The sequence below is a fragment of the Peromyscus californicus genome, unplaced genomic scaffold (assembly GCF_007827085.1).
Source record: "Peromyscus californicus insignis strain IS unplaced genomic scaffold, ASM782708v3 Scaffold_21__1_contigs__length_65335640, whole genome shotgun sequence".
In the NCBI taxonomy this organism is placed as follows: domain Eukaryota; kingdom Metazoa; phylum Chordata; class Mammalia; order Rodentia; family Cricetidae; genus Peromyscus; species Peromyscus californicus.
This window is the reverse complement of record NW_026294514.1, coordinates 46616353-46635953: the sequence shown is the minus strand read 5'-3', so window position 1 is coordinate 46635953 and position 19601 is coordinate 46616353. Positions and strand designations below refer to the sequence as shown.

General features: G+C 40.0%; 1 protein-coding gene and 1 long non-coding RNA gene across 5 annotated transcripts in view; one reads left to right on the top strand and one right to left on the bottom strand.

Annotated features, from left to right (window-relative positions):
- Positions 1-19601, bottom strand: part of Fbxl17 (F-box and leucine rich repeat protein 17) — a 466425-nt gene that overhangs the window by 145978 nt on the left and 300846 nt on the right. The window lies entirely within an intron of this gene.
- On the top strand, positions 4961-6461 carry LOC128117834 (uncharacterized). Its single transcript, XR_008220927.1, has 2 exons — positions 4961-5381; positions 5542-6461. It is a non-coding gene; the product is annotated as an uncharacterized LOC128117834 (long non-coding RNA).

The window sequence follows — 19601 nt, the reverse complement described above, 5'->3', positions numbered from 1 at the left end:
TGTGGCCGTTCTAAGCATCTCAGAGAGGGACAGTACTCTCCACTATCCATCACTTTTAAGAGTATCCTGTCAATGACATCCTGAAAACAACATCAAGAATTCATTATCATCCAAATAACACAGGAGTCACTAGAAGAGGGGAAGAACTTAGGATGCCCCTTTTACTTCTGTCTGCCTTTCCTCTAAGGTATTAGGTGAACAATCTGCTGTATTTATAAACGACAGTACAGCTGAGAACAAAAGGAGGAGATTATTTAAAAAAAAAAAGAAAGAAAGGAAAGAAAATCTTAAGAGGGTGAGGTAGGAGGTAACTTCAAGTAACTGACTAGGTAGATAAAGGAATACTCCAGTTACCACCATAGTGAAAGAGACAAAACCTAGTTTCAGTGACTGGCTTCACATTTGCCACAGATAAAGAAACTCACAGTTGTTCTCACATCTTATTCAATTTAGAATGAATCTACTAAAGGTGGTGAATCTAGAGCTACCCTGCCCAGCACAGGAGACAAAAGGCCATACAGTTATGGAGCACTTTAAACACGGGCAGTCCAAAACGAGAAGTGCTGTAAATGTAAAATATGCACCATGCTTCAAAGACAGTATGAGAAAAAAAATCCATAAGTAATATAAGTTGATTATTGGCTAAAGTGACAGTATTTTCATTATATTGCATTAAATATTATTTAAATGAATTTCACCAGTGTCTGTTCCTATTTTTTCAATGTGATGTCTAGAAAAATAGAAATGACTTCTGACGCTCTCATCTGTGATTTGCATTATGCTTCTGTAGGACAGGGATAGCTTAACAGTGAGAATTAAACATACTGCACACAACTAGCAATACATAACAATTACTCTCTTCAATTTAAACAGGAAGGGCTGGATTTCATTAAGAATTCCACTGGCAAATTGTAATTGAGAAACAGATGTTTATGTGACGCTAAGCAGAATGTAATTAGCATGTTCGAGAGCTACATTAAACATTTTTACCTTTTAATATCAATGTCCACAGATATGCAATTTAAAGAACTGAATTCTAGAGGCTGGGGAGATGGCTCAGTGGATACAGTACTTTCTGTGCCCACATTAGGATCCCAGAACCCTCAGAAAGCCTGGCCTGGGAGCCCGTGTCTGTGATACCAGCACTGCGCGGGAGGGGACAGGTGACTCTGCAGATGGTGTAAGCAGAAATGCAAGCTCCAGGTTCAATGAGAGACCCGGTCTCAAAAATTAAGGTGGAGAGTGACGGAGAAAGATGTTTGCAGTATTATTGCTAGCTTCTAAACATGCAGGCACTAGAGAATGTGTGTGCGTGTGCGTGTGCATGTGTGCGTGTGCGTGTGCGTGTGCATGTGTGCGTGTGCGTGTGCGTGTGTGGTGGGGAGGGACAAGGAATACACCTTAATTCTAAATAAAAATGTACATAGATTTAATATAATTCCTCATTCTAAGAGTTTTATAACTGAGGTATTTTTGACCTTGAAATACAAATCCTAAGTAATATATCACAGTAGCTAGATATCAATAGAACAGCAAAGTACAACATGTAGATGCACACCCAGGAACCCTTCCTCCAAACAATCCCAATGTCACCCTGGCTGGGTTTGCTAATCTCTCCTCAGCGACACCTACTCCTCCATCACTGCCGACTTCGTCTTTGGAAGGTAAACTTGTCTCTCCGCTTTCTGCCTGCACTCTCAGTAACTCCTAGGTTTGTAGCAAAAAGTCTAACTCTAGCAGAGCTTTTAACGCTGCACTGTAAATTACCTATACCCACCACTCCTGAACTTGTCAAGATCCATTCTAAGTACTGCAGGTGAATGCCTGCCCCCATGAGGGGAGCTTGCTCACAGCTCCACAACCCCTGCTTGTCTGCATTGCATGTAGGCTAGTGATCTGGGGACGGACTTCTCTATACTGTCCACGTAGCTGATAGATACAATCGCAAATCCCACCCATCATATTGTATCGTAAACATCTACAGCCTACTGGAGAGTATTTTGAGAGCAAGTTAGTAGGATAAAATTAATAGCAAACATTTGTTCTGGGGAGTGTTGGGATTTGGTGCAGGGACAGGCATATACTGCCTCTTCAAGAGATAGCTGTCACAACAACCATAAAGAACAAGGGGCTATCAACTTGAAGATGGGGGGGAACATGGGAGGGAGCCAAGGGAAGGTATCTGGGGGTAGCTGGAGAAAAGAAAAGGACAGGGGAACGTGATACAATTCTATTTCACCAAAAAAAAAAAAAAAAAAAATTAAAAGAAAATGTCACCACCTTCCACCACCCTTGTACTAAATACAAGACTCATGTTTTCTCTCCCTTTTTCTCCCAAATTACATTTATTTATTTAAATTTACGTATTTATTTAGTTTATATCCTAGCCACAGTTTCCCCTTTCTCCTCTCCTCCCAGCCTCTCCCTCCTATCCCCTGTTCCCACCCCCAAATCCACTCCTCCTCCATTTCTATTTGGGAAAGGGCAGGTTTCCCATGAGTATCAACAAAACACGGAATATCAAGTGCAGTAAGACTAAGCAAATCCCCATGCATTAAGGCTGGGAAAGGTGGCCCAGTATGAGGAATAGGGTCCCAAAAGCCTTTAAAAGAGTTGGAGACAACCCGTTTCCACTGTTAGGAGTCCCACAAGAGGCCCAACCTATACAACTGTAACATATACGCAGAGTGCCCAGGGCAGTCCCATGCAGGCTCCCTGGTTCAGTCTCTAAACCCTTATGAGTCCAGGTTAGCTGATTTCTTGTGGTGTCCGTGACCCCTCTGGCTCCTACAATCCTTTCTCCTCCTCTTCTGCAGGATTCTCCTAATTCCACCATGGTTGGGTGTGGAAGACTCATGTTTTCAAAGCAAACGGTATGTTCCAGCACAGGTAAAATGCTTTTAAAATATGTATGTATGTATGTATGTATGTATGTATGTATGGATGGATGGATGGATGGATGGAAGGATGGATGGATTTCGCTTATTTATTTTGGTGGTGGGGACAGAGCCTAGGGATGGCTTTGCAAGTGTTCCACCAGTGAGCTATATCTCCAGCCCCGTGTTTACTTCTATCAGATAGCATATGTGTACTTTTTTTAAGAAGTCAGACAATATAATCGGTAGTTCCGTGCTGAGTTCCTTCTCATCCTCAAATCTAAGTTTCCTAAATCAACCACTTGAAACGCTTGGCTTTCTTTTGATTCTTCCCTTCATTCTCAGATTTCTAAACTACACACATTTTCCATTTTTCCATCTCCCTTCATCCCTCCCCACCTCTCTCTCCACATGAAGATATAAGCAAAAGGAAGTAGTCTATTCTACTTCCATGACATCTAAATTCTTGTTCTCGAGGCTTTACTCATAATAACTATGTAGCAAACACACCTTTGAGAGTGGGTAAGTGATGCACGTGCTCTTTGGGACTTGAATGTAAACTGCTGAAGAGCCCAAGCGAAGAACTACAGTAGCATACCAATTGAGTCCAAGGTAGAAGGAAATGGTGACAGACAGGACATGTGGGCAGCACAGAGGAATCTCACACAGTCAAATGTCAGCACACCCTTGACACCAATACCACGTGGATGAATCTGGAATCAGACAGCCTATGTTCACATTCTAGCTCAGTGATCTTGGGTAAGTAACTCACCTTTTAGTGTTTCAGTCTTCTTATCTGTAAAGTGGATCTAATGTTCTCTACATCCAGATCTGCTGTCTTTCATGCTCTCAAAACGAAAGCTTCACGATTACTGTTCGGCATATGCACAGAACATTAAAGTGGTACCACCCTGCTGGCGTTGAGGGAAGGCTGACTTCTGAGTTTACCAGAATCTTGCCATCTACTTGGCACTGAGCTTTAGCAGGTAGGGTACAATGTGAAGAAGTGGTTACACTTGACAATGGGAACTATGCAAGGCCAAGGAGATTGGACAGGAATTCATTTGCCTGTGAGTACAGAGACCTTTCCATTTGCCTCAGCTACTCTATCAAGGAAACTGTATCTCTTTTTCATGTGGACACTAAATCAGAAGCAAAAATAGTATTTAACAAATAGCAAAGACACCTGACTACTGTTGAAACTTAACATTATATATTTGGTGGAAATGTAGCATCATTTGCAAACAGAATCATTCCTCAACTTTGTATTGACTCAAGACAGTAAAAAAGAGGTATTACGTACCACATGCTGACCTCACTTTCAGATTCCCCATGCTGCATTACTGTGCTGATGTTTAGAGATTGGTTAAAGCATTTAAACAAGCCCTCTATTCTTAAAATGTTCTATGAATGAAACTAACACCTTATTAAAAAGATCTTTCAAAAATGATTTGCCTTGAAAAAACAGTACAATAAATTATTTTAATGCATTTGATAGCAATGGGAAATATAACACAGTCTATGATTCTCACACTTAAACACACAAGTGCCCACCTCCACTAATTTTAGAGTATGAAATTATGAATTTGTTGTACATATTTTCATTAAACTAATTTGCAAATTTAAAACCTCCAGGCAGCTAACAGCATTACAGTATTGATCTCAAATCCCTACACACCCCCTACGGATAGAAGGCAGAAGAATTCTCTTCACATGGAATGGCAGATTTATCTAGTTTTGTAATTTTGTTTTTTATAACAACTGTTAAGAATTTACTAGTTTGTATCCAATTTAGAGAAAATAAAATGATTGGTTATGAAACAAAGATAGTTTGTATGGATGTTTCAGCTAAAGAGTTATGTTAAAATATATTCTTCACTTAGTCAAATATTTATATCTATACTACTAAAATCTACATTTACTATTGTAATGAGAATTGACTTAAAATTCTGTAATGATGAGTCATTTAATTTGAAATGAATTTCATTTTAGAGATTTGGTTTTAACTTGTCTTGTTTATTAAAATCCATTACATCACGGAAATGAAATTATAGAATATTATCACATAACAAAGCTTACTTGCACAATAAGCATGTTTCCACCCTTTCAAGTCCAGATAGTTTCACCAAAAATAAAACAAAAAGCGTGAATAGGAGGATGGAGGGAAGGGACCAGTTAGACAGGGAAAGGAAAAGTCTCTCAGCCTGGAAAAGAGGGCACTGTGAGGGAGCTGTGTGCCAGTTTCTGCATATAGAAAACTGGGGCCTTGGAGGATGCAGCATTTTCTAAGAGCTAGTGAGACTGGAAAATCTTCCAGCCCAACCCTGTCAGATGCCACCAAAACTTCTGTCCTCTGTGATCTCAGAACTGGGAGCCACGCTAGTGAGACATGCATCCTGATAGGATCTGCAGCTTATCATGTGGCATTCTTGCAAGCTTCCACTATTGCTCTTATTAGCTGGGAAGATTTGATTCTGACTCCTCATGCCGGCTCTAAGAGCTCAGGTACCACACAGAGGCTTATGTGTTTGCTGAACTGACCACTTTTTGTCTAGAAGTGTTCTATGCTTCTTTGGGGGATGCTGGTCAGTGTTCTGCCAGGCTACCCGGTATCGGCAGAGCTATAATATAAACTGTCAATGACTTTTCTCTCTTTCCATTTTAGAGACCAGACTGATACAATGGGCAGAAATGTGTTCTCAGCGATCTAACTGCCTGGTGCGGGTTTTTCTTTCCTCCCACATCTTAAAATAAAATGAAGGAAAACTAAAGAGGCGTGGTCCTGCCAATCCCGCTAGCATTGTGGGCTGCAGCAGAGGGCTCGGGGTCAGCCATGCCATCCAGTGACATCTGTGTCCTCTGTCACAGGGAAACAAGCTCTACTTCTCAAAAGTAAAGAACTAGGCATGGGAAGGATGGATGTGGACAGGGGGTAAATATACGTCTTCCAATAACCACAAAACTGTTTTAAAGTTAAATCTGAAGTGGATTGGAAGCTTCCCATAGTGGGCAAAGAGCTACGAAACCTCTTCTCTCTGCATTAGAATTTGTCTTCTGGCTAACTCTCCAAATCTGTTCCCATGAAGAGGAAAGGAGTGTGCGGATCGTGTCCCTGAGCAACACTGCTCACACTGCTCAGGGTGACAAAGGCCGTGCCTGGCTGGAAAGCAGCTGAAGTGTCTGAGGACACCACTCCATCAAAGTCCTCAGGGCTGATGTTTTCTCCCTGGAAACAAGAAGCTCTGTACTGCCTTGTGAACAAGCCTTCCCTCATCGGTCAGGTGAGCAAATAGGCATCTCTGACCACCGGGTAAACTGAGGCATGGGCCTTGCAGGCTCCTGCATTAGTGGACTAAAAGACAATGGCCTCTAGTAGGCTGACTCCGGGCTTCTAGTCCTGAGCGAACTGTTCCAAGGCAGCCTGGGATGACTCACAATGCCTGAGGGTAGTCGAGGCAGCTGAATGTTTAATTTTTAACATTTCTTTTGGTTGGGGGGCTTCAAAAGGCCAGGACAAACAATTCCTTTCTTGTCCTTCTCTTTCATCTTTTAATTGTTTTTAAAAATAAAGGCTCACTACGTAAATACTTGTCTGGCTTCAAACCTGGCATCCTCCTGCCTCCAGCTCTCCAGCACAGAGACTACAGGTGTATATTGTGATAACTAGCTTAAAACAACATATTTCTAAAGGCATGAACAATTGGAAATACGTTATTTATTCATCTGCAAAACATTTTTAGAACGTTCATTATAGCTGTTCTGTGGAAAGTACTCTCCTACTGCTGCCTATATTAGGTAGGACGTTTCCAATCCATACACCCTCCATTAACAACTCTGATAAAGAGAACACTGGGTTTAAGTAAATGTTTGCAATCCTGACACCTGTTTTTCCTTTCCGAAGAGTACACAGTGCTGGGCTGGGTATGGGACAGCTGCTACAATGCCAGTCTGGCTGTCTAAGAAGAACGGCAGGATCAAAGTAACAGAGACTATCTTAGATGCCTGATGGATTTTCAATAGACAAATTCATTAAAGGTATATTTTGTGAAGAGACCCAGCCTGGCTTGGTCATGGTGGCAATGACCATGAGAGGTATGAGGGAAAGTGACACATCGAGCATACCCAAGCGTTAGCTGAGGAACACCATGAATCCTGAAGCATTTTCAGGGCCGGAGAAGACCAGTAATGGCTGTAAAAGCTCTAAAAAGTGCTGAAAGCAAACATTCTGTTCTGCATTTAGATTAACCCATTGAAACGAAAACACTCACACAGAAGCCAGTACAGAGAAGTAAGGCTTTGCAAATAGAGGTACTATGGATCCAGGTTTATAATCGGTATTACATACTTAATTCCTTTGACAGGAAGCAAGGATGAATCAGGAAGAGACACTAGGCAAGGCAGGCGGCAGAGTGAACATGCAGCACATCATGTGTTAAATTGAAACAGCCCCCCGAGTTCAACTTTCTTCACTGTTCAAGGAGAAAATCTGCTGCTATGTACTTCAGGATAAAGGATTTGCAACTATATGGTGCTTGAGAAATATGCTATTGCTGTAATTTAACTCACTGTATGTGGGCTTCAAGATGCACAGTGGCATTCCAAACCAACTTTTAAAGAAAATTGCATGGAATTTTCAAGACATCAGGAGCGTTCTTAAAAGTTATGCAGAGAAAACGGATTTTTGATAGTTATGAATTACATTTAGTGCAGCCAGATTGTAGAGAACGCTCTTTTTGCCTCAGTATGGTTAGAATTACTGTTGACAAAGTTTTAATTTAAATTTTCAAGGATTTAAACTGGAGAATATAGGTCACTGAATTTTCATTCACTGCATAAGTGTCACTACCGGCAGAAAGCAAGCTTTGTTGGTGAGGGACAAACTCTGGCCCCGGAATCCATCTTTTCTGTAATAGTTGGGACTGAGTCTGTGTTAGTGAGAATGACTTGGTTCCCAGTCAATCGACAGCCTGAACATGCACAGTTAGCAACATGCCTGGCATGCAACAGAAGCTCAGTTCAGAAAATATTAAATGCATTTGTGAGACAGACCAGAGTTCACAGAAACCATTTATTACAATCACAGGCTGGAAGAGATTCCATCATTCCTAGTGGGTTATAGATTCATATAGATTTATAATAGTAGAAAATATACTGCAGAGCTCCAAAGTATAATTCTATCATTGCTAACTGGTTTCTGGTAGCCAAAAAAAAAACAAAAACAAAAAAAAAACAACAAAAAACAAATATCTGTAGGGTCTGTCACATGTAAAACACATTTAAAAGAGCCTTACTATATACATCAAGAAACCACGAGAACTTATTTAGAAACGAGCTTTCTAATTTAAATATTGTCATAAAGCAACTGATCTAATAGCATATGATATTAAAATGAAAACCACTTTCATGAATAGAAATTTAAAATTTGTATTTTTCATAAACTAAGAACCGATTACAAATCAATAATCTATCAAGCAAAAGAGATGACATTTTGTGCAAAAAGCTGCACAGTTATGCAAAGGATATGCCCTTCCACACATCTGCACTGGGTGGGAAAGTTCTCTTTTCACTTGTATGCTTGGTGCTCCTGGTTCTGAAGGGGCCTCAGCAGACTGTTCTTGTGCACACAAAGAAACAAGATGGACGTAGGACGTAGGAACATGAATATATGGGCTAACCATGTATATATAGCCTATTTCGGGAATTTGTTTTGGTCCCAAATATTATCAAAGTAAATGAATATGACAGCAGTCTAGGGGATCATATATTTGGGTCAAGGCGGAAGGTTTTTCAATGGTACAGGTCACAAATATGTAAGCAACCGATAATCATTTACAGTGGTAAGAACTAGGGACTCAAACCTCTAACATGAAGGAAAGCAAAAACTACGTGTGAATGTCAGCAAGCTTAATAAACTCGCCTCTTTTCTTGACATTTAGGAAAATATTTTAATTAGAATACGAGAGGGAAAGATATCTGAATCTATACTAATTTATAGTATTTTAGAAACTGAATCATTTGCAAGCTTTGATTGCAAGGTGTGTTGGAAAGGCAAAGTTGAAAATGAACACTGTGAGGATTTCGCCCAATTTCTTATGTAAACCAGAGCAGACGGCATGATTCTCAAAAAAGCCAAGTACATTTGCCTCACATAAAATAAGACTGATTGAATTTCAAGCTTTTCACTTATTTTATAGAGCTAAAAATTAAGTTCCTTTTTGTTGTTCAAGATGGGCAGCGAGAATCGTGTGTGTGTGTGTGTGTGTGTGTGTGTGTGTGTGTGTGTGTGTGTGTGTGATAGCCATGTTACTATAACATGTTTATCTAGCACATTTAACACTATTATTTTTTCACCTAACAGGTAGTTCACACTACAGAATCGAAATAACTTAGAATATTGAGTATTTGCTCCTTGTGCAAGTTCAGGGTGTCCTTGCAGATGACGCCTGGCCATGGCCCATCCACTACAGAGTGTCTGCTCCGCACTCTAGAACAGCATCTCTGGGACTCTGATTCTCAAAAGCAGCTTTCCAGGACTGACTGAAGAGGAATTTCCAAAAATACAGAGGTCAAGGAAGGGGCTGGATCCTATTAGGGGATTATTGTGAATTTTCAAATCTAATAGTAGAACAGAAGAATCTTTATGGGACGAAATAAAATATCTTCAAAGCCAAACTTTTCCTGGAGAAGCTCCTAAAGCCATATGTGAGCAAAGAGGAGATAGTAGAAGGAAAGAGAAACAAGTTGTGGGAGAAAGGGAGAAGTGAACCTAAGCAACAGGGTATTTATAATCCGCCAGCATCAATCATCAAAGAGAATGTACATAACTAGCTTTCTACACGTTTTTCTTCTGCACCAAAGAATTATTTACCACATGAAAACATCATGATCTGTAATAATTAAATTATATCAGTGAATATAATTCATTTGACAAGGATAGCTGTATACTACACACACACACACACACACACACACACAAAGAGAAAAGCATCAGACATTCTTAAAGATGGCGTGAGTTTTGTTTTGTTTATTCCTCTTTTCAGTTTTTGAAAGTCTCCTTTTCTCTGCGTGCTCACAGTCACATTCAGCGACAGCCAAGTCACTTTCAGTATGAAATACATGGCACATGGAACCGAGGCTGAATCAGCCAAGCCAACTCAACTCAATTGTTAGAAAAGTTGAAAAGTTCAAACTATTTATTAAATGTCATGCGATAAACCCTTGAAGAGAAACACATATGACAGATAAATTCTAGGTGATTGAATCTTAAAAGAATGTTTTAGAATAAGGGTTAAAATGAACAGTTGAATACCAGAGTTAGAAGTAAGTTTGATTTATCTAATAAAGTAAATTAATAAGCCAGCCTTTCTGCACATGAGAAAGTTCTGTTTAACATCCACACTACAGAGAAATCATCAAGAGGTTCTGTTTCTTTGGAAGATAGGAGGTAGATAGATTATTCCTTCTTGTTCTGCAGATAACAAAATCAGTACAGTTGATGAGCCTGAAAAGGTTGAGACCATCTCCCTCAAGACATTCTCCAGGGGATCCCACCGTAATGGACTGCTCTCCTACCCTTGAGCAGGTCATTTACTGACAGGCCCAGCATGTCATCTACACTGAGAGAAAGTAGAACTGCACAAGTGTTTTACAAAGCAGTGGGTCTTTGGATGATTAAATTTATTGAGTCATAGTTATTGCAGGACAAGGAATTTGAAGGGCTGTGTGGGAGAGTATGTAAGACTACATACATAACTTGAATAACCTGATACTTATTTTCCAGTGGTTGGATCCAAAAGTTCCAAGCAAAACCTCAAAGTAATCAGAGAGTTAATGGGGTAGCAAAAGCATAAGCCATCTCTCCTTTTGTTTGTTTTCTGCATGTGCACACGTGTGCGCGCGCGCGCGCACACACACACACACACACACACACACACCTAATGCACCCAGCTCTATCTTTCCTTCTTAAGTCCCGTCCATCCTCCAGCAGCAGGGACTGAGCTGTGGATGGGGAGAGGTGCTGGGTATTCCCAGATGATGATGCTTTAAACTGGACTTTGCTGAGTTACCGAGACTGCGCCTCTCTGAGGAACACAGTAGGGTTTAGGCTGGACTTCCTAAGCCAAAAACCAACAATAGACAATCAGGGTACAATTAGACTTGAGAAGTCCACTAAACAAACCATAGATTTTAGAAGAAAAAAAAAAGGCCCATTCATGTGTCAATCTCGAAGTGATTCCCACAAGTCAGGCATGTCTTTACAGAAGAATTGACATGAAAAAGCTTCCATTACCGATGTCAGTAAAAAAAAAAAACAAAAAAAAAAAAAAAAAAAAGATGGCCTAGCTTAAAATAAAAGTAAACAATAACTTATTAGTCCCATTTGAAAGATGAAATAAACAACTCAGGATTTTGAAAACTGCTAAAGAGAAAGGATCGTGATTCCTCTGACCTTTTCTCCACAAAGACAAGAGAGCACATGGAGGGAGACAGAGACCTGATGCTCTGCAAGGAAGGAACCTAGGTGCTACACCCCTCTCCTCTCACTCTTCTTATTTCGGCAAATGAGGGGCATTAAAGAGAAAGCAAAAGGAGAAGGCAGAGCCACACCGATGAGGGGTTTGATTTTGCCTTTTAAAGAATGTTCATTAGTGGAAACTGAGGCACGTGGTGACACTGAGGCCTAAGAGCCTGTGAGTTTCACACCTGAGAAATATGGGAAGAGAACAATTAGCCATGCTATTTTTCATGGCACAGTTATGGATTTCCAGATAGGTATGTATCCTAAAAACATGATCCGTTATCCTATGTTATTGGAAACTGGTTTAAAATAACCATTTAAATGAGGAAATAATACCTGCCTGAAAAGCCTAAAAAATCTGAAAAGTCACGTGCTGTTGGAGGGAGCAGGGTGGTTGTGCTAAGATCTGTCTGGGCTCAGTTTGCGCATCTACTCAGAAGGCATAATGGTTCTAGGTCCTTCACAAATTCATCGCAATATTCCAGAAAAGGGACTTAAAAATTCATTCATTCACTAAGATTTTACTACATTTCATTTATTTATTAGTGTGTGAGTGTGTAGGTGGGTGCATGCATGCCCACCTGCTCATGCAGGCCCACCTGTTCATACAGGCCCACCTGCTCATGCATGCCCACCTGCTCATGCATGCCCACCTGCTCATGCATGCTGTGTCACACGTGTAAAGGTTGGAGAACAACCTGCTACAACTGGTACAAGGGAGTCCTGGAGACTGGAATCAGGCCCTTGGGCTTTAGGCAAGAGCCTTTACCTAATGACACATGTCACGGGCTCCAGAAAACTTAATTTGTAAAAAATTATACAAAAATTCAAATTCAGAAATAGTTGGGCTGAGGATGTAGCTCAGTTCTAGGATGCCTGCCGAGCAGGCATGGGGATCTGGATTTGAGTCCCGGCACCAAACACACTGGACACGGTGCACACAGCTGTAATCTCAACACTATGCAGTGCAGGCAGGAGGATCAGAAGTTCAAGGACATCTTCAAATACATAGTGAGCTTGGGGGAAGCCTAAGCTAGAGACCCTGTCTAAAAGAGAAAGAAGGAAATATTTAATATATCAGTGAGTACTGAACATAGAGTATTTTTAAGAAATAATACTCCTGGGCACATCATTGACCTGTAAGTAGTTATATAAGAAGTTACCTTAACACCGAATCAATGTAATACTGTAGTTCATAAACCATGTGAAGTAACACCACACCAGATCTCAGTTTCCACATCTGTAGTCTCAAGTATTAGCAGTAACTCTTAAAATGGAATGTTTAAGGGATTAAAGTAATGCCTACAGAAAATATCAAATAAACTGCAATTATTCTATCATTATTATGACAAAAGTTTACATTTGTTCTCAGTAGAGCTATATATTTTATCAGTAGTTATTACCCAACATAATGTTTCCCCCTCTATATATGTTAAGCAAAGTTGTTGCCATGGGAATGATGAATTAGATAGGATAAATTGCAACAAAAATTGGAACTTATTTTGCATTTTCAAATAGAATACTTTCATGAGGTTTCTTCAACATTTGCCTGTGTGTGCACGTCATCATTTTGGATGATTTCTGTTCTTTCTTTAGATTAATCAATGCTTACAAACTCATCCATTCAGACACCTGTTCATGCTCCAACTCTTCCCCATGGCGTCTACCTCAGATGCCCTCTACTGCTGCCTCTCCCACAAATCATTCCCCAACTAGGACAGTCCATGATGATTCTGTCTTCTCATACACCCCTACATCTCACAGACCTACCTTCTAAACTGACACCATCATATTTCTTAAAACGATGGAAAGCTTATTAATATATGGCTATTACTTCTTATCCAAGTCTCTATTTTTGAATTTTCCATATCATCCCACCAGCAGTGTGCAAACTCAAGAGTATAACTTTGCTCAATGAAACAGTACAGAATAAAGCCTAGGATTAGAAAAGGATTTAACGATCATATGGGACAAGTATCTTCCCAGGGTTTCATCTTCCTACCTCTTCCTCAGAGATTTTCTCTGCCTGCACAGATCTTTCAGTAGAGAACTCATTAAGAAAAACATTTCCACGAAGTTGTGAACATCAAGATGTCCTTTTCCTTTTACTGACTACTACAAATCAAGAAGTCTTATTACTATTGTGGTGTTCAGTGTCGGTGCCACAGTGCCACTTACAACCACTCATCCCTGACACCACACTGATGAGGAACAATCATGAACCTATGTGTGCTCACACTTACAACACAACAACCACCACAATGCTCAGTCTGCACAGTGGGAAGCTCTAAGCAGTGAGAAGGGAAAGTGGGCATGTGGTAAAAAGGACCCTGTGATTCGCGGTAAGTTTTCCTCATCTGTAAAGGGAGACTCCTTGAGTAAGTGTGATGTTAGAACAGCTGGTTAAAATGAAACACAGCACTTACAAAATACAAAAGTAATATAGAAAAGGAACGTTGCAAAGTTCGTATTTTAGATAATGGCTATGTTAAATGTAGAATTATAGCATTCAGTTACAAAAGTTACTTTAGAACAATTGTATGTATGTATGTATGTATGTATGTATGTATTATGTATGTATTATGTATGTATTATGTATGTGCTTGGAGGTATAAGACCATTCATGTGCCATAATTATATAAACAAGTTCATTTATCTTGAAAATATAGGTTAGGCTATTTCTTAACTTAAAAACTCTACTAAAGGCTGAGTTAAAGTTCAGTTGGTTATGGTAGTAATTTTTTTCATAGAGAAAGTTTAAACTTTTTTATTTTAAAAGCTAAAAGTTTTAATAAGTAATTTACCAAGACAGAAAAATACTGAGTCAATATACAAATATTACCTTTCTGTGCATGAGAAAAATCTATTGAAACAAATTTTGAATGCATTTAAAATAGAAAATGCATACAATATACAGAGATGAACTTAACTGAAAACTATAAAGCATTGGTGATATAAATAAAATAAGTACTACATATATGTAACAGAATTCTCAATACTGTTAAGATGATGGTTCTCCATTCAACAGTAGTATTATTTGAAGAAGTATGTTTAAAAATTTATCTTACTACATCTGAATATTGTAGCTTATCACAGCAAATGGCATAAACAGCATCATTGTTCAATCTTTTACTTCAAGGGGACCCAGCTACAATCTTGTGGTGACTAGTAACCAGGGAAGAAAGTCAACTTGTTCTAGCAACCAAAGGTATTTAGATAGGGTATAATTAAATATTTCAGGGCATCAAAAATGCTTCAGTGGGTAAAGTCTTTGCAAGAGTTTGGTCCTATGGACTCACATGGTGAAAGGAGAGAACTAACTCCCACAGTTGTCCCTTGTTCACTGTAGTACACACACACACACACACACACACACACACACACACACACACACACACACAAACACACACACGGGGGGGGGGAGTAAATTCTCATTCATTCATAGTCCCTCATTCTCTCCCTGTCCCTCTTTCAAATAAATAAATGTAACTAACATACACCAAATTTCAGGTGAGGAATCAGACCCATTATTTAGAAGAAAAGATATCATGTTATCTTCTAAACGCAGCAGAATGAAGAATAAAGTAGAAATAGAGAGAAATGTTTAAATAGACATATAAAAATGGGAATTCGCAAAACAGAGAGTTCAGCATAGTACCATTCTGCAAGCAACAATGAACGCTATTTATATTTAAATAATAGAATGGAAAATGAGAATAATAACAGTAAGCAATAAAGCATTTTTTGACTTGCAAATATACGTTCTATAGCTCTTCTCTGTCACTTTACAGCTATTAGAGTTAGTCCTGCTGACAAAAAAGAGGTGAATCTTACCCAGCAATCTCAGAGCAGTTTAAAATATAATTTCAAGTGAAACAAAAAGAAAAGCTAGGAATTTATTTCAAATGGAACATCATTGCAGGTAATACATACTTAATAATATGAAAAATAAGATGATATAATAAGAATAAATTGATTTTTGGTATAAGACTTAAAGAAAGAGAAGCATTTTGGCTGTGGGTCTTGCAGTCCTTGTTTGGCTTTCTTTTGTCTCTAGATCACTGCTGCTTAGATAATGCATCTCAGATCCTAATTTGAGTGGACTAAGAGCAAAAAAGACCCGGGATCCCGAGAATGGCTGAGAAGGTACAGCTCATTAATCTTTCAAGAGTGGTAGAAGGTCAACACGGCAAGGGTGAAGCCTGGGTTATACCAAAGCAAAGATCAATCTTAGCAGACCACCCTACCATTCTTCTTTGCTCGGAGAAACAGCTGTATTACTACCCCCAGCCCCAAGCCACGCAGGGCAGCCCTGGCCTCTCAGTCCTTCCACACTATCATCGGGGATAGAGAACCCATGCCTCTCCCACACACAGAACAACAGTGCCTGCACACTGTGGATGCTGACTTTCTGTTCTGAAAGAATGAACACGTCTCAGGCCTGTAACTGTTAGGTCAACTGAAGTGACAGCTCCCAGGACAACAATGCCTGAGCAATCCAAAAGTCTGTGGCATGACTTGCTGTCAAGCTAGAATGTCCCAAATCAGAGAAGTCATGTGACCAAGAGCGATATTGAGCAGGGAAGACGCGGCTCAGGAGAGCGCTCCTGGGCTTCTGAGAGCAACAGAAGAGCTTGTGGAGTGGTACTGAGTGACTCCTACCGGGCTGGGAATGTGTTCACCAGTAGTCAAAGCCCTGGGCTTGAAGTCAGCACTGAAAAAATATGTCAAACACAGCGCCCCTGCGGGTGGTAGGGACCCTGTAGGTAAGTGTTTACAGTCCTCTTCAAAGGTTACTTGACAGTTGGAGAATGGAAACAAGAAGATATTTCCAGAGTATACATCTAAGGGTCCTCCAGAGTACTAAAGAAAAAAGAAATGTGCTAACAACTCTCAGGTAACCTGGGTCCTTTTTACAACTGCCCCCGACACAAGGGTCACACAGGAAAAATTGAGTATGGGGACACCAATGGAGATAAGAGCTTTCCTAATACATTCCATTTACTGTATTGCATGATGTCCTGTGCTTCTGACCTCTGTGAACCTGGATGATATGGAGGGATTCCTACTCCTTGTTCACTTCTTAATTGCATTAGACACTTTTCTGAGTGAGAATTTTCAAAAGTAGTCTTTAAAAGAGAGCAAAAAGATATTAGCTGACAAACTATTCTAGAAACATAGAGAGACATACAAGAAACCAGGAGAGAGGTTTCAGGAAGAAATACAGAAAAGAAAGGATAAAAATGTCAAGAAAGGGATGTGACTTAAATATGCTGGGATTCTGCTGGACCATTCTTTCTCTTCCCTAATGGCGCAGGTCTGGGAGTCATCGAGACAGCTAACACAAGTGCAGTATAACTCATGTTTCTCACCAACAGGAAGCCACACTTGCAGGAAGAGAAGTGCGGGGTGTGCAATGGGGCGAGGGCAGTTTGTACGAACTAAGCATTGATGAGTGTCCAGTGTACCAGCGGGTACTACACGGTATCTGTTTATTGGTTTTCAATATCTCTATGCAGAACATGTTCTGTGGGTTAACAGACAGCAAAACTAAGAGACTAAGGAACATGCTTTAGGGTTATGAAGGACAAAAGACAAAAGCAGAACATAACCCACCTTGCTAGGTTTCCTCCCCTCCCCACCCTCCCACCCCGATACTTAGCACAACAATTGTTTACTGATGGTGGAGTGACAGGATTAGATTTTTCTTCAGGGAGCCATTTCCCAAGGCTGGGTTTTCCATTTAGATGTTTCTGACTCACCGATTTGTTTATAAATTGCTATCTTTTACCATAAAGATTTGTTTAATTTGAGGAGTTAGGAGCATATTAGTATGATGGCTCTCTGTATGATAACTGTATCATATATCAATTTCAATGAACATAACTTTGTAACAGCCTGGGTAGGTGTTGCTGAGCACTATAACCACATTCAACACCTGTGAGGATCTTGACAAAAATCATAAACGATGTGCCAGTGAGCTGCTGTTTGTGAGTCGATGCATCCCACAACACTGTTAAAAGTATCATCTTTCCCTACCCAAAGCAGGCCCATGCCAAGTAACACAGAAAGAGGAGGCAGGGAGGAAACTGATTAATTTGAACATGTGTAAAGCAGAAATATGTAGTCACCAAAAGAATAACACCCCTGAGGAATAAGGTGTCCATAAAAACATCCAATTTTAGCCGGGCGGTGGTGGCGCACGCCTTTAATCCCAGCACTCGGGAGGCAGAGGCAGGCGGATCTCTGTGAGTTCGAGGCCAGCCTGGTCTACAGCGCGAGATCCAGGAAAGGCGCAAAGCTACACAGAGAAACCCTGTCTCGAAAAACCAAAAAAAAAAAAAAAAAAAAAAAAAAAAATCCAATTTTAAATTGGCTTCAATAGTCAAATGGATTAGGTCAGCTGTTCCACTTTGGTTGTATATCATCATCATTTATGTACCATCACAGACTCTCTGCTCCAATCCCACTACCTAGAAGTTCTGCTTTAGCTGGTCTTGAACATGGCTCACACATTCATGGCTTTCGAAGCTCTGCAGGTATTCTAGTATGCAGGGGAGACTGAGAACCTTACCTACATAATTCAGAGACACAAGTAAACCAAGCTGTGGCGGCAAGGTTTTAGTGCACTGACACTACAACACTAGGAGACAAAAATTACCAAAACCTGAAATACAGAAAAAGGACAATGTCACAACATAATAGGAACTGTAACAAACAGAAGAAAAACTCCCAGGACCTAGGACAGGAAAGTGGTGGGTATGTCTCTAGTGAGCCTTGCCTCTATCTGCCCTCCAATAGGAAAGCAGCACTCTCAAGCAGTATACACTACGCGGCTCACTAGACTAGTTACACAGAGGAATTAATTCTCTACTTTACAAATGAATAACTGAGTCTCTACTGTGTGAAGGTACTTCCTTAAGATCAAAGAACAAATGAAAAATTTAACCCTAGAATTGTCTCAAGCCCAACATCTTTTCTCTTCTCTAAAACTTCTGCAACATTCTCCTCACTTGCCAAGTTAACAAGTTGGACAGGAGCTTCGTTGTTAAAGCAAAATAAGCCTCCAAAATACAGAGCAAGTTTAGTGACATTCTCCACCTCACAGCTCCAGCAGTGTCCCGAAGAGGAGAAGGAATTTAATCCGCAGCTCTTGGCTATTGGTAATGTGACAGAGCTTGGAAGAAGGGGACATCCCACATGACTGAAGAGCAGAGGGTCCCAAATGACAGATCTGCTGAGCACATGTATCCTCCGCGTGCATGTGCTGAGCAGGAGACTCTCTAGGGCCTGGACAATCGGGGGCTTCAGGAGAATCTTAACAGGCATGCAAGTGTCAGTTTAACATGCCAAGAGAGGCAAGAGACTACAGGAAAGGAAAAGGAAGTAACACATCTTTACAAGGTTTAGTTAGGAAAAGAAAACAATGTGGAAACAGCATTTAAATACACACACATATACATATACGTATATATATATATATATACATATACATATATATATACACATACACACACACACATATACAACCTGAATATTTCTTACTCTTTTTTGAGGGAATAGCTATAAATTAAACACAGAGCTTCATACATGCAAAGCAAATGATATGTCAATTAGCTACATCCTAGACCCTATGTTGTCCTGTTGTGACTTTATTAGTTTTTCTAAATGGCAAACTTGGGATGTGACAAGGTACTTATCTCCTCCCCAGGGCAGGTCAGCATGACATTCTAGGATTGGAGTGAGTCATAGCAGATATAAAAGCTAAGAATAAAAGACTTAATGGGATATTAATTTCTCTCAAGATGGAAAATTTTCAGATTCCAATGAACAATTTAAACAGTCAGAAAAAAGGAAACAATTTCTCCCTCACAGAATGACAAGTATCTGGCTAAAACTGTATGTAGGTCAAACGCATGCCAATAAGAACACGATGAAAGCAGAACAAGGTAAGCAAGGCTTATTTCAACAGGGTGGGTCACACTCTATACGACAACATGGTTCTTGCTGTTTATAGAGGCTATTACCACTCAATAACTTACAGTGTTGATGCAAATGGACATTGTTACTTCATATCTCTAACTGTGGACACTCTGCTGCCTTAGAGCCTCTCTAGCATTAACAAGGCTTGCCTTTAGAATATCAGGCATACATTTTACACAGTACTAATGTGAGCAAGTGAATTCAGTGCACTGATTTTATTATTC